Below are 14237 nucleotides of genomic sequence, written 5' to 3'. Positions count from 1 at the left end.
AAGAAGAGCCAATGAAGCAATCCCAGGGGTGTATTTTCTGTTACCCATCCACTCATCAAGGTTTCTCTTGAAGAGTATTAGTGAGGGGCGCTGCCTAATGTAGTTATGAATTTTTTTCCAAAGCATGTGAAAGGAATCTATCCCACCAGCATGTTCTATTTATTGTTCTGGTGAGGTTTAGCTTACTAAAGCGAGTGGCTCTCAGTGACTTGGATTTCTTTAGGTGGAGCATGTCCATCAGTTCTGAGTTGGACATGGCTTTGTAAGTCAGGCAGAGATCACCTCTGAGTAAGTGATATGCCACTGAGTACAGCCGGAGTTTTTCCAGTCGGGCTGCATAGGACATATGTTTGAGGCCAGTACCTCTTGGTGAAGTACTTTTGTGATCTTTCCAGCTATTGGAAGTGTCTTGTGGGGTACATCCCAAATGGGGCATTGTACTCTATGATGGGTCTGATGAGTGACAATTAGAGGGACACTATAACCTCTTTATTTCTAGATGCAAACCCTTTAGTAATTAGATGGGTTACATAGAAGGATTTCCTAACAACTTTGGCAATATGATTGTCAAAGGAGAGATTACTATATACCTGGGTCCCCAGATCTCTTATTACTTCTTCTGTATTAAGGGGGCTGCCACCTATGTGGTAATTCATGGTTGTTTTGTTTTTCCCAAATGGGATGACTATGCATTTTTTGGCATTTAGCTTGAGACCATGACTTTGACACCAGGTGTCCGTCTCAGTAAGGCCCTTTTGGAGAATGTCCATGTCAGCTGGAGAGTCAATTATGGCTCCCAGTTTGCAGTCATCAGCGAACTTGGTTAGCCATAGTCCTCCTGTGTTTGCCTGTACTTCTGAGAAGTATATGCTGAACAGTAGGGGTCCCAGGACTGAGCCTTGTGGAACACCACTTGTGACTGGTTTAGAGTCGGACCTGGAGCCCGCTATTCTTACCATGTGAGTTCTGTCTGTAAGCCAGTTGGCAACCCATCTCGTGATGTAGGGGTTTATGTTCAGGCTGGTGAGTTTTTCCATAATTCCCGAGTGGGGAATGGTGTCAAAAGCTTTGGCGAGGTCAAGGTAGGCTGTGTGAACCACCTTCCCTTCATCTATGGCCTTGGTGACTGTCTCAAAAAAGTCAACCAGGTTTAATAGGCATGGTCTGCCCCTAACAAAGCCAGACTGGGTTGGGTCAAGTGTTTGGAGGTTCCCAATGTCTTTGTTAATAAGTTCCATGATGATGCGCTCCATAGCCTTGCAGACTAGGCTAATCAGGCTTTTGGGGCAATAGTTATCAGGGTCAGTTGTGACCCCTCCTTTGTGGAGCAGAATAACCATTGCTGTGCACCATTCTCTGGGCACTTAGCCTGTGGAGAAGCTGAGGTTGAACAGTGTGTTTAGGTGGGGGGTTAGTTTGTTCTGTAGTTTGTGCAAGACGCAGCCTGGGACACCATCTGGCCCCAGTGAAGCTGTGCTTCTGGCTTTTGAAAGGGCTGTTTTCACCTGTGTCTGTGATTTCCAAGACACTACACTTTTCCAGTATTGTTGTGGGCCCTTCTGGGGGTGAGGAGGGGTGAAGTTTGCACAGAATCTATCTGCCAGGTTCATAGGTTCATAGACTAACTGCCCTTGCGAGCCATTTTAAGCCTAGCCAGTTATCCCCCTGTGAGATTCAAACCCTGTACCTTGTGTTTGTAAGGTAAACACCTTAACCAAATAAATTCCCACTGTCAGTCTCAAACCCAGGACCTCGGTAACACTAGCCTGTATGACCTACCACTAAGCCATGACTCTCATAATAAATTCCCACTGCCAGTCTCGAACCCAGGACCTTGGTAACACTAGTCTGTATGACCTACCACTAAGCCATGACTCAGGATGCTGGCAATATCAGTAGGTTCAGTATATTTTGTGCTATTTTGCACTACCTCAGAGCATATCTGTGAGTTGCCACTTAGATTCTTGACATAGCTAAAGAAGGCTTTGTGGTTATCTTTCGAGTCCTTGGTTATTTTTCTTTCAAAGTTAGCCTTGGATGATTTTATGAGGGACCTTAATTTCTTACTGATACTGATCAGGGATGTCTTTCCTTCTTGGGATTTGCTTTTTTTCTGAACTAGTTTCCTCCTTTTATTGTATAGCCTGATATGGCAGGGGTCCACCAGACTGGTTTCCTATTCTTAGGGGAGTGTGTCTTGGTTTTGCTAGGGATGGCATGATCCATGCATCCTTGTAGGTGCTCATAGAGTGCATTTGTAAAGGATCCTGCATCGTGGACATTGCTATCCTTTAGCGTGGGGGCTGTGAAACTTACCACTTCTGTCTTAAGTGAGGTGAAGCTTGCTAGAGAAAAGTTTTTCACTGTGGTTTCCTTGGTTGGAGGTGGTGGTGTGGTGTGGACATCCAGCGTGATTAGTTTATAGTCTGATTTAACCAGTGACGGGATGGCCTCAGGTGCGGAACACTTGTCGCCCTTATTGGTGATGACCAGGTCCAATATGATTTCACCTCTGGTAGGGGAGTTTACCAGCTGATTCAGGGCATTTGATATGAAAAATTCCAGGAAGCACTGAACCTGGGAGTTTGTACTTGAGTAGTTTTCCCAGTTAACGGTAGGGTAATTGAAATCACCCAATATCAGGGTGTTCAGTAGGATCTTCATGTTTTCCAGTGTCTCCAGAAAGGTGGAGTGGTGGTCCTGGGTTATGGAGGGTGATCTGTAGCAGGCCACAATTTGCATTTTAGATCTGCCAGATGTTAGTTGCACATGGATGATCTCAGAGGTATCATGCTGTGCCACTAACCTGGAGGTGTAGGTATCCTTGATGAATATGGATACACCCCCTCCTTTTGTGTTTCGGTCCATGTTCTGTGGCTGAAATGTGTGGTATGAGTTATAGCCTGGTAGTGCTGGGGTGCTCTGTGGAGCCTTGAACCAGGTTTTAGTTACTGCACAGATGTCGACGTTCTCCATACTGAGGAGTGCTTCGAGCGCGTGCATTTTGAGATTTAAACTCCTGGCATTGAGTAGCATAACCCTCATTTTTTTATTTGTGTTGTTAATAGAGTTGGGTTTGACTTTTGAGCCTTGCCTAAAAAAGGCACGATGGGAGCAGCAAGAGCCTTGGCTGGTATTCAAAAGCCTAGTGGTGACAGGTGCAAGCCATCTCTTGTGAAGCAATGAGGCTTGTTGAGCATGTTGTCCCAGGCTGACAGGCACGGGATCCCCTTTGAATGATACCAGAAGCTTAGCCAATTGCTGAAATTGATAATTTTTTCTTTATATTGAGGTACCATTCTTGGTGAGGGCAGGGTCAGGGTCATACCCACCTGGGCTACATGATTAGAGAGCTCTTTCATGTCTCTTTTCTTGTAGTCCAGGGAGGTACGTCTCAGGTCATTCACACCAACATGAACAATGACAGGGTCATATTTGCACTTGTTCAGGAGTGACCTGAGTACTTGTGCTATGTGGCGGATTCTGTCTCTCAACAGGCACCTAACAACAACCTTCTCCTTGTCCAGCCTAGTGAGTGGGACATCAGTGTGCCTGAATATAGAGTCACCTATTACTAGTGTGTTAGGAATGTTATTTTGGCTTAAGGGCTGTGATTGTGCGGCACACTGATTTTGTGTTTTATGTGTTGTCTGGTTTGTGATGGGAGGAGTAGGTTTTTTGGGTGTCTGCTTTGGAGGTCTCTGATGCTTTTGCAGGTTCTAATTTAGAGCCTCCGGGAATAATTTTGTGTATTTATATATATTTTTGCCAGTGCTGGTTTAGTATGTCTGTGCGAGGCTGGAGGTGTGATGCAAGTGTTAACCTTTTCCTCATGACTGCCTGTTCCAGACTTGGGTGGAGAGAGCTTAGCCTCCAATTTAGCTATATAATTGTATCTCTTGCATATATTAATGTTTTGTGGTAGGAGTAGAGGGTTGTCTGTGTACATGAGGCAGTTGCAACATTGTCTCAGGATACCCAGGTTCGCCAGCTGGACTGGACAATATACCTGAAATTGCCCTTTGGTCATGCCTGAATAGTAGGGTGACATTAACTGAAAAACATAGAAATAACTTCCAGCTAGTTAGTATTCAACGCAACACAAATAAATCAAATTAAACGATGTATTATTTGAAAAATGTGTAGATAAAGATTTACTTAATTCTCTTATACTCCCACTTAATTGCAGGTAGGTCTTCTCTAGCCAAAGATCAGAGTTAAAGCAGAAAATAATCCACAATGTACCAGTTGTATAAGGCAGAAACCGCATATCGATGAAGTGAAACTACCCCCACTTATAACTGGCTATGCAAGAATTCCAACTAGCACTTAATTCTAACAAGAATTAACTGAAAAAAAAACAGAGCCACAACTTCCAGCTAGATGGTATTCAATGCAACACAAATAAAGCAATTTAAATGCTGTATTATTTGAAAAAAGTGCAGATAAAGATTTACTTAAATTCACTTATACATCCAGTTTATTGCAGGCAGGTCTTAACCAGCCAAAGCTAAGAGTTTAAGCAGAAAATAATCCAAAATGTACCATTTATATAAGACATAATCCAAATATCAATAAAGTGAAACTACCGCCACTTATCACTGGCTGTGCAGAAATTCTAACTAGCACTAAATTTTAACAAGCATTAACTGAAAAAAAAAAACACAACTTCCAGCTAGATAGTATTCTATGCAACACAAATAAATCAATTTAAATGCTGTATTATTTGAAAAAAGTGCAGATAAAGATTTACTTAAATTCACTTATACGTCCAGTTGATTGCAGGTTTGCTTCGAAGGCCAAAGCTCAGAGTTTAAGAATAAAATAATCCAACAAGAACCACTTATATAAGGCAGAAACTGATTATAACGGAAGTGAAACTACCCCCACTTATCACTGGCTATGCAGGAAATCTAACTAGCACTAAATTCTACCAAGCATTAACTGAAAAAAACAGAATCACAACTTCCAGCCAGATAGTATTAAATGCAACACAAATAAAGCAATATAATTGCTGTATTATTTGAAAAAAGTACAGATAAAAATTTGCATAAATTCACTTATACAGCCAGTTAATTGCAGATAGATCTTAGCCAGCCAAAACTCAGAGTTTAAGAAGAAACCAATCCAAAATGTACCATTTATAAAAGGCAGAAACTGAATATCAATGAAGTGAAACTATCCCCACTTATCACTGGCTATACAAGAATTCTAACTAGCACTAAATTCTAACAAACATTAACTGAAAAAACAGAGCAACAACTTCCAGTTTGATAGTATTCAATGCAACACAAAGAAATCAATTTAAATGCTGTATTATTTGAAAAAAAGTGCAGATGAAGATTTACTTAAATCCATGTATTCGTCCAGTTGATTGCAGGTAGGTCTTATTCAGCGAAAGCTAAGAGTTTAAGCAGAAAATAATCCAAAATGTACCACTTATATAAGGCAGAAACAGAATATCAATTTAGTGAAACTACCCCCAATTATCACTGGCTATGCAGGAATTCTAACTAGCACTAAATTCTTACAAGCATTAACTGAAAATCAGAGCCATAACTTCCAGCTAGTTAGTATTCAATGCAACACAAATAAATAAATTTAAATACTGTATTATTTGAAAAATGTGCAGATAAAGATTTACTTAATTCACTTATACTCCCAATTAATTGCAGGTAGGTCTTCGAGTTAAAGCAGAAAATAATCCAACATGTACCACTTATATAAGGCAGAAACCGCATATCAATGAAGTGGAACTAGCCTACTTATCACTAGCTATGCACAAATTCTAACTTTCACTAAATTCTAACAAGCATTAACGGAAAAAAGAGAGCCACAACTTCCAGCTAGGTAGTATTCAATGCAACACAAATAAATCAATTTAAATGATGTATTATTTGAAAAAAGCACAGATAAAAAATTGCTTAAATTCACTTATACATCCACTTTATTGCAGGCAGGTCTTAACCAGAAAAAGCTAACAGTTTAAGCAGAAAATAATACAAAATGTGCCAGTTATATAAGGCAGAAACTGAATAGCAATGAAATGAAACCACTCACTTATCACCGACTATACAGGAATTCTAACTAGCTCTAAATTTTAACAAGCATTAACTGAGAAAACAAAGCCACAACTTCCACCTAGATAGAATTCAATACAACCCAAATAAATCAATTTAAATGCTGTATTATTTGAAAAAGTGCAGATAAAGATATTTTTAAACTCACTTATACGTCCACTTGATTGCAGGTTTGTCTTCGCTGGCCAAAGCTCAGAGTTTAAGCAGAAAATAAACCATAATCTAGCGCTATTATAAGGCAGAAACCGATTATAAAGGAAAGGAAACTACCACAACATATCACTGGCTAAGCACTAAATTCCACCAAGCATTAACTGAAAATACAGAGCCACAACGTCCAGCGAGATAGTATTAAATGCAACAAAAATAAGTCAATTTAAATGCTGTATTATTTGAAAAAAGGGCAGATAAAGATTTACATAAATTCACTTATACATCCATTTGATTGCAGGTTGGTCTTAGCCTGCCAATGCTCAGAGTTTAAGGAGATAAAAATCCAAAATGTACCACTTATATAAGGCAAAAACCAAATATCAATGAAGTGAAACTACACCCACTTATCACTGGCTATGGAGGAATTCTAACTAGCACTAAATAATAACAAGCATTAACTGAAAAAAACAGAATCACAACTTTCAGCTAGATAGTATTCAAAGCAACACAAATAAATCAATTTAAATGCTGTATTATTTGAAAAAAGTGCATATAAAGATTTACTTAAATTCACTTTTACATCCAGTTTATTGTCAATAGATTTTAGCTGGCCAAAGTTCAGAGTTTAAGCAGAAAATAATCTAAAATGTACCACTTAATTATGGCAGAAACTAGATATCAATGAAATGAAACTACCCTCACTTATCACTGGCTATGCAGGAATTCTAACAAGCAATAAATACTAACAAGCAATAACTGAAAAAAACAGAGCCACAACTTCCAGCTAGATAGTATTCAAAGGAACACAAAAAAATCAATATAAATGCTCTATTATTTGAAAAAAAGTGCAGATAAAGATTTACTTAAATTCACTTTTACGTCCAGTTTATTGCAGATAGATTTTAGCTGTCCAAAGTTAAGAGTTTAAGCAGAAAATAATCCAAAATGTACCACTTTTATAAGGCATAATCTGAATATCAATACAGGGAAACTACATCCACTTATCACTGGCTATGCAGGAATTCTAACTAGCACTACATTTTAACAAGCATTAAATGAAAAAACAAACCACTACTTCCAGCTAGATAGTATTCAATGCAACACAAATAAATCAATTTAAATGCTGTATTATTTGAAAAAAGTGCAGATAAAGATTTACTTAAATTCACTTATAAGCCCAGTTGATTGCAGGTTTGTCTCCGATGGCCAAAGCTCAGAGTTTAAGAACAAAATAATCCAACATAAACCATTTATATAAGGCAGAAACTGATTATAACTTAAGTGAAACTACTCTCACTTATCACTGGCTATGCAGGAATTCTAACTAGCACTAAATTCTACCAAGCATTAACTGAAAAAACAGAGCCACAACTTCCAGCGAGATAATATTCAGTGCAATACAAATAAATCAATATAATTGCTGTATTATTTGAAAAAAGTGCAGATAAAGATGTACTTATATTCACTTATACGTCCAGTTGATTGTAGGTAGGTCTTAACCAGTGAAAGCTAAGAGTTTAAGCAGAAAATAATCCAAAATGTAAGACTTATATAAGACAAAAACAGAATATCAGTGAAGTGAAACTACCCCCAATTATCACTGGCTATGCAGGAATTCTAACTAGCACTAAATTCTTACAAGCATTAACTGAAAAAAAAACAGAGCCATAACTTCCAGCTAGTAAGTATTCAATGCAACACAAATAAATCAATTTAAATGCTGAATTATTTTGAAAAATGTGCAGATAAAGATTCATTTAAATTCAATTATACATCCAGTTTATTGCAGGCAGGTCTTAAACGGCCAAAGTTATGAGTTTAAGCAGAAAATAATCCAAAATGTACCATTTATATAAGGCATAATCCAAATATCAATGAAGTGAAACTTCCCCCATTTATCACTGGCTATGCAGGAATTCTAACTGGCACTAAATTTTAACAAGAATTAATTGAAAAAACAAAGCCACAACTTCGAGCTAGATAGTATTCAATGCAACACAAAAAAATCAGTTTAAATGCTGTCATATTTGAAAAAAGTGCAGATAAAGATTTACTTAAATTCATTTATACATCCAGTTGATTGCAGGTGGGTCTTAACCAGCCAAAGCTCAGAGTTTAAGAATAAAATAATCAAACATGAGCCACTTATATAAGGCAGAAACTTATTAGAACTGAAGTGAAACTACCCCCACTTATCACTGGCTATGCAGGAATTCTAACTAGCATTAAATTCTAACAAGCATTAACTGAAAAAACAGAGCCATAACTTCCAGCTAGTTAGTATTCAATGCAACACAAATAAATCAATTTAAATGCTGTATCCTTTGAAAAATGTGCAGATAAAGATTTACTTAAATCACCATACTCCTCCCAGTAGCATTGTAGTAGGGTCACCCAAAGCTCAGTGTTAAAGCAGAAAATAACCAAACTGTACCACTTATATTAAGCAGAAACCGCATATCAATGAGGAGAAATTACCCCCACTTATCACTGGCTATGCAAGAATTCTAACTTATCACTAAATTCTAACAAGCATTAACTGAAAAAAAAACAGAGCCACAACTCCTAAATAGTAATAGTATCTCACAAAAATAATTCAATTTAAATGCTGTTAAGTGCAGATAAAGATTTACATAAACTCACTTATACATCCAGTTTATTGCAGGCAGGTCTTAACCAGCCAAAGCTAAGAGTTTAGGCAAAAAATAATACAAAATGTACCACTTATATAAGGCAGAAACCGAATATCAATGAAGTGAAACTACCCCCAATTATCACTGGCTATGCAGGAATTCTAACTGGCACTAAATACTAACAAGCATTAACTGAAAAAAACAGAGCCACAACTTCCAGCTAGATAGTATTCAAAGCAACACAAATAAATCAATTTAAATGCTGTATTATTTGAAAAAAGTGCAGATAAAGATTTACTTAAATTCACATTTAATTATTATTTGAAGATTTTTTATTGCAAGAAAAAGTTCAGAGTTTAAGCAGAAAATAATCCAAAATGTACCACTTATATAAGGCAGAAACTGGATATCAATGAAGTGAAACTACCCCCACTCTTATCACCCACTCTCTATCACTTAGGAATTCTAACCCAAGCATTAATTGAAAAAAGACACTGAAAACACCAGCGAGATAGTGTTCAATGCAACACAAATAAATCAATTTAAATGCTGTATTATTTGAAAAAAGTGCAGATAAAGATTTACATAAATTCAGTTATATGTCCAGTTAATTGCAGGTAGGTCTTAGCCGGCCAAAGGTTAGAGTTTAAGAAGAAAAAAATCCAAAATGTGCCACTTATATAAGGCAGAAACCGAATATCAATGAAGTGAAACTACCCCCACTTATCACTGGCTATGGAGGAATTCAAACCAGCACTAAATACTAACAAGCATTAACTGAAAGAACAGAAACACAACTTCCAGCTAGATAGTATTCAAAGAAACACAAATAACTCAATTTAAATGCTTTATTATTTGAAAAAAGTGCAGGTAAACATTTACTTTAATTCACCTTTACATCCAGTTTATTGCAAGTAGATTTTATCTGGCCAAAATTCAGAGTTTAAGCCGAAAATAATCCATTCAATGAAGTGAAACTACACCCACTTATCACTGGCTATGAAGGAATTCCAACTAGCACTAAATTCTGACAAGCATTTACTGATAAAAACAGAGCCACAACTTCCAGCTATATAGTGTTCAGTGCAACACAAATAAATCAATTTGAATGCTGTATTATTTTAAAGAAGTGCAGATAATGATATACTTAAATTCACGTATATGTCCAGTTGGGTCTCAGCCTGCCATAGTTCAGAGTTTAAGCAGAAAATAATGCAAAATGTACCACTTATATAAGGCAGAAACCGAATAGCAATGAAGTGAAACTACCTCCACTTATCACTGACATTGTAGAAATTCTATCTAGCACTTAATTCTAACAAGCATTAACTGAAAAACATAGCCAGAACTTCCAGCTAGATAGTATTCAATGCAACACAAATAAATCAATTTAAATGCTGTATTATTTGGAAAAAGTGCAGATAAAGATTTACTTAAATTCACTTATATGTCCAGTTGATTGCAGGTAGGTCCTAGCCGGCTAAAGCTGAGAGTTTATGCAGAAAATAACCCAAAATGTACCACTTATCTAAAGCAGAAACCGAAAATAAATGAAGTGAAACTACCTCCACTTATCACTGGCTATGCAGGAATTCTAACTAGTACTAAATTCTAACAATCATTAACTGAAAAAACAAAGCCACAATTTCCAGCTAGATGGTATTCAATGTAACACAAATAAATCAATTTAAATGCAGTATTATTTGAAAAAACTGCAGATAAAGTTTTACTTAAATTCACTTATACATCCACTTGATTGCAGGTAGGTCTTAGCCGGCCAAAGCTAAGAGTTTAAGCAGAAAATAATCCAAAATGTACCACTTATATAAGGCAGAAACTGAATATCAATGAAGGGAAACTACCCACAATTATCACTGGCTATGCAGGAATTCAAACTAGCACTAAATTCTAACAAGCATTAACTGAATAAACAGAGCCACAACTTCCAGCTAGATAGTATTCAATGCAACACAAATAAATAAATGTAAATGCTGTATTATTTGAAAATCTACAAATAATGATTTTATTTAAATTCACTTATACGTCCAGTTGATTGCAGATAGGTCTTAGCCGGCCAAAGCACAGAGTTTAAGCAGATAATAACACAAAATGAACCACTTATATAAGGCAGAAACTGAATATCAATGAAGGTAAACTACCCCCAATTATCACTGGCTATGCAAAAATTCTAACTAGCACTAAATTCTAAAAAGCATTAACTGAATATACAGAGCCACAACTTCCATCTAGATAGTATTCAATGCAACACAAATAAATCAATTTAAATGCTGTATTATTTGAAAAAAGTGCAGATAAAGATTTACTTAAATTAACTTATACGTCCAGTTGATTGCAGGTAGGTCTTATCCTGCAAAGCTAAGAGTTTAAGCAGAAAATAATCCAAAATGTACGACTTATATAAGGCAGACACCGAATATCAATGAAATGAAACTACCCCCAATTATCACTGGTTATGCAGGATTTCTAACTAGCATTAAATTCTAACAAGCATTAACTGAAAAAAGCAGAGCCACAACTTCCAGCTAGTTAGTATTCAATGCAACATAAATAAATCAATTTAAATCCTGTATTATTTTAAAAAAAGTGCAGACATAGATACTTAAAATCACTTATACTTCCAGTTGATTGCAGGTACGTCTTCGCCAGCCAAAGCTCAGAGTTTAAGCAGAAAATAATCCAAAATGTACCACTTATATAAGAAAGAAAGTGAATATCAATGAAGTGAAACTAACCCTACATATCACTGGCTATGCAAGAATTCTAACTTGCACTAAATTCTAACAAGCATTAACTGAAAAAAACAGAGCCACAACCTCCAACTAGTTAGTATTCAATGCAACACAAATAAATCAAATTAATTGCTCTATTATTTGAAAAAAGTGAAGATAAAGATTTACTTAAATTCATTTATACTTCCAGTTGATTGCAGGTTAGTCTTCCCCAGCCAAAGTTTAAGCCAAAAAAATCCAAAATATACCACTTATGTAATGTAGAAACCAAATATCAATGAAGTGAAACTACCCCCACTTATCACTAACTATGCAAAATTCTGACTAGCACCAAATTCTAAAAAGCATTAACTGAAAAAAAGACCCACAACCCAGCTAGATAGTATTCAATGCAACACAAATAAATCAATTAAAATGTTATATTATTTGAAAAAGTGCAGGTAGGTCTTAGCTGGCCAAAGTTCAGAGTTTAAGCAGAAAATAATCAAAAATGTACTACTTATATAAGGCAGAAACCGAATATCAATGAAGGGAAACTATCCCCAATTATCACTGGTTTTGCAAGAATTCAAAACAGCACTTATTTCTAAAAAGCATTAACTGAAAATACAGAGCCACAACTTCCAGGTAGATAGTATTCAATTCAACACAAACAAATCAATTTAAATGGTGCATTATTTGAAAAAGTGCAGATAAAGATTTACTTAAATTCACTTAAACGTCCAACTGATTTCAGGTAGGTCTTTGCCAGCCAAAGCTCAGTGTGTTAGCAGAAAATAATCCATAATGAATCACTTATACAAGGCAGAAATCAAATATCAGTGAAGGGAAACTACCTCCACTTATCACTGGCTATGCAGGAGTTCTAACTAGCACTAAATTCTAACAAGCATTAACTGAATAAACAGAGCCACAACTTCCAGCTAGATAGTATTCAATGCAACACAAATAAATAAATGTAAATGCTGTATTATTTGAAAATCTACAGATAATGATTTACTTAAATCCACTTATACGTCGAGTTGATTGCAGGTAGGTCTTAGCTGGCCAAAGCTCAGAGTTTAAGCAGATAATAACCCAAAATGTACCACTTATATAAGGCAGAAACTGAATATCAATGAAGTTAAACTTCCTCCACTTATCACTGGCTGTGCAGGAATTCTAACTAGCAGTAAATTCTAACAAGCATTAACTGAAAAAAAAGAACCACAACTTCCAGCTAGATAGTATTCAGTGCAACACAAATAAATCAATTTAAATGCTGTATTGTTTGACAAAAGTGCAGATTATGATTTACTTAAATTCACTTATACGTCCAGTTGATTGCAGGTAGGTCTTAACCTGCCAAAGTTCAGAGTTTAAGCAGAAAATAATCCAAAATATACCACTTATATAAGGCAGAAACTGAATATCAATGAAGTGAAACTACCTCCACTTATCACTGGCTATGCAGGAATTCTAACTAGCACTAAATTCTAACAAGCATTAACTGAAAAAATCCAAAGAAAAGCTCGTGCTATGCCAAATCCCAGCTCTCGTCAAGCAAATCAAGTAACAAAGAAAAAACGTCGCTGGGAACTGCTGCTGTGTAAATCAAAATAAAATTTATTAAGACACAAGTAAAAACAGAGTAAGCACTTTCGGGCCAAAACCCTTCATCAGACAAAGTACTACAGTCTAACAGTTCATATTTAAAATACTTAACAACCAATAAGGGTTCAATAAAAGCCCTATTTCTAAGGGCAATGGCTTAAGGGGTACTACATCATTAAGCCCTGGATCTATGTGTGCTGTTAATTCTAAAATCCATCTTGACTCCATTGCCTCGGTCTTTAACCTGATATCACCACCTCTTTTATTCAAAAAGACATTCACAATCACTCTAAATTTAAACTGATGAGTCGGATTATCCTTAATATGATTGTAAAGGGCATTGTGTTCATCACAATTCCTGATGGATGAAAGATGTTGCAAGATCCTAACCTTCAGCATGTTATTTGTTTTACCAACATAATAACCTGAACATGATACACAGTCAGCCAGATACACAACATCAGTGGTCCTACAGGTGGCTCTGCCCTTCAATAATAAGCTCCTACCTGTAGAGGGATGTATAAAAATTGTTTCCCTGTTGATAAAACCACAGGCCTTACAACTGCCGCATGGAACAGTGCCCTTAGATCTAGGTAAACATTTAACATCACTGTTCTCCCTATCATGACAAAGTATGTCTTTAAGATTCTTATTCCTCTTATAGCAGAACTGTGGACTAACCCCTACTATGTCCCTTAAGCTGTTATCACTGGTGATGATATTCCAATTCTTGCTAATGATGTCACACACCCCTTTAACATTGTTTCCATAAGTCAGCAAGACCCTTGGCTTATTCGTTCTAACTCTGTCATTTTTGTTACCCTTCTGCATTGTAGTGGCATTAAGCCAAGGCTTGTACTTGTTCTGTCTACTCTCAATACCTCTATCTACCGCTCCTTCAACCAAGTTATTCCTATACCCCCTATCCTGAAAACACTTCTTCAAATGAACAATCTCTTCCGGCTCTACAGTTTCTTCTGGCGTTTTGTCAGGTACGCTATCTTCGGTTATTTCCTAAGGGTTCCTGC

The sequence above is a fragment of the Protopterus annectens genome, chromosome 8.part0 (genome assembly GCF_019279795.1).
Source record: "Protopterus annectens isolate FY-2018-M chromosome 8.part0, PAN1.0, whole genome shotgun sequence".
NCBI classification, from domain to species: domain Eukaryota; kingdom Metazoa; phylum Chordata; order Ceratodontiformes; family Protopteridae; genus Protopterus; species Protopterus annectens.
The sequence above is the reverse complement of the archived record's forward strand: the minus strand, read 5'-3'. Positions refer to the sequence as shown.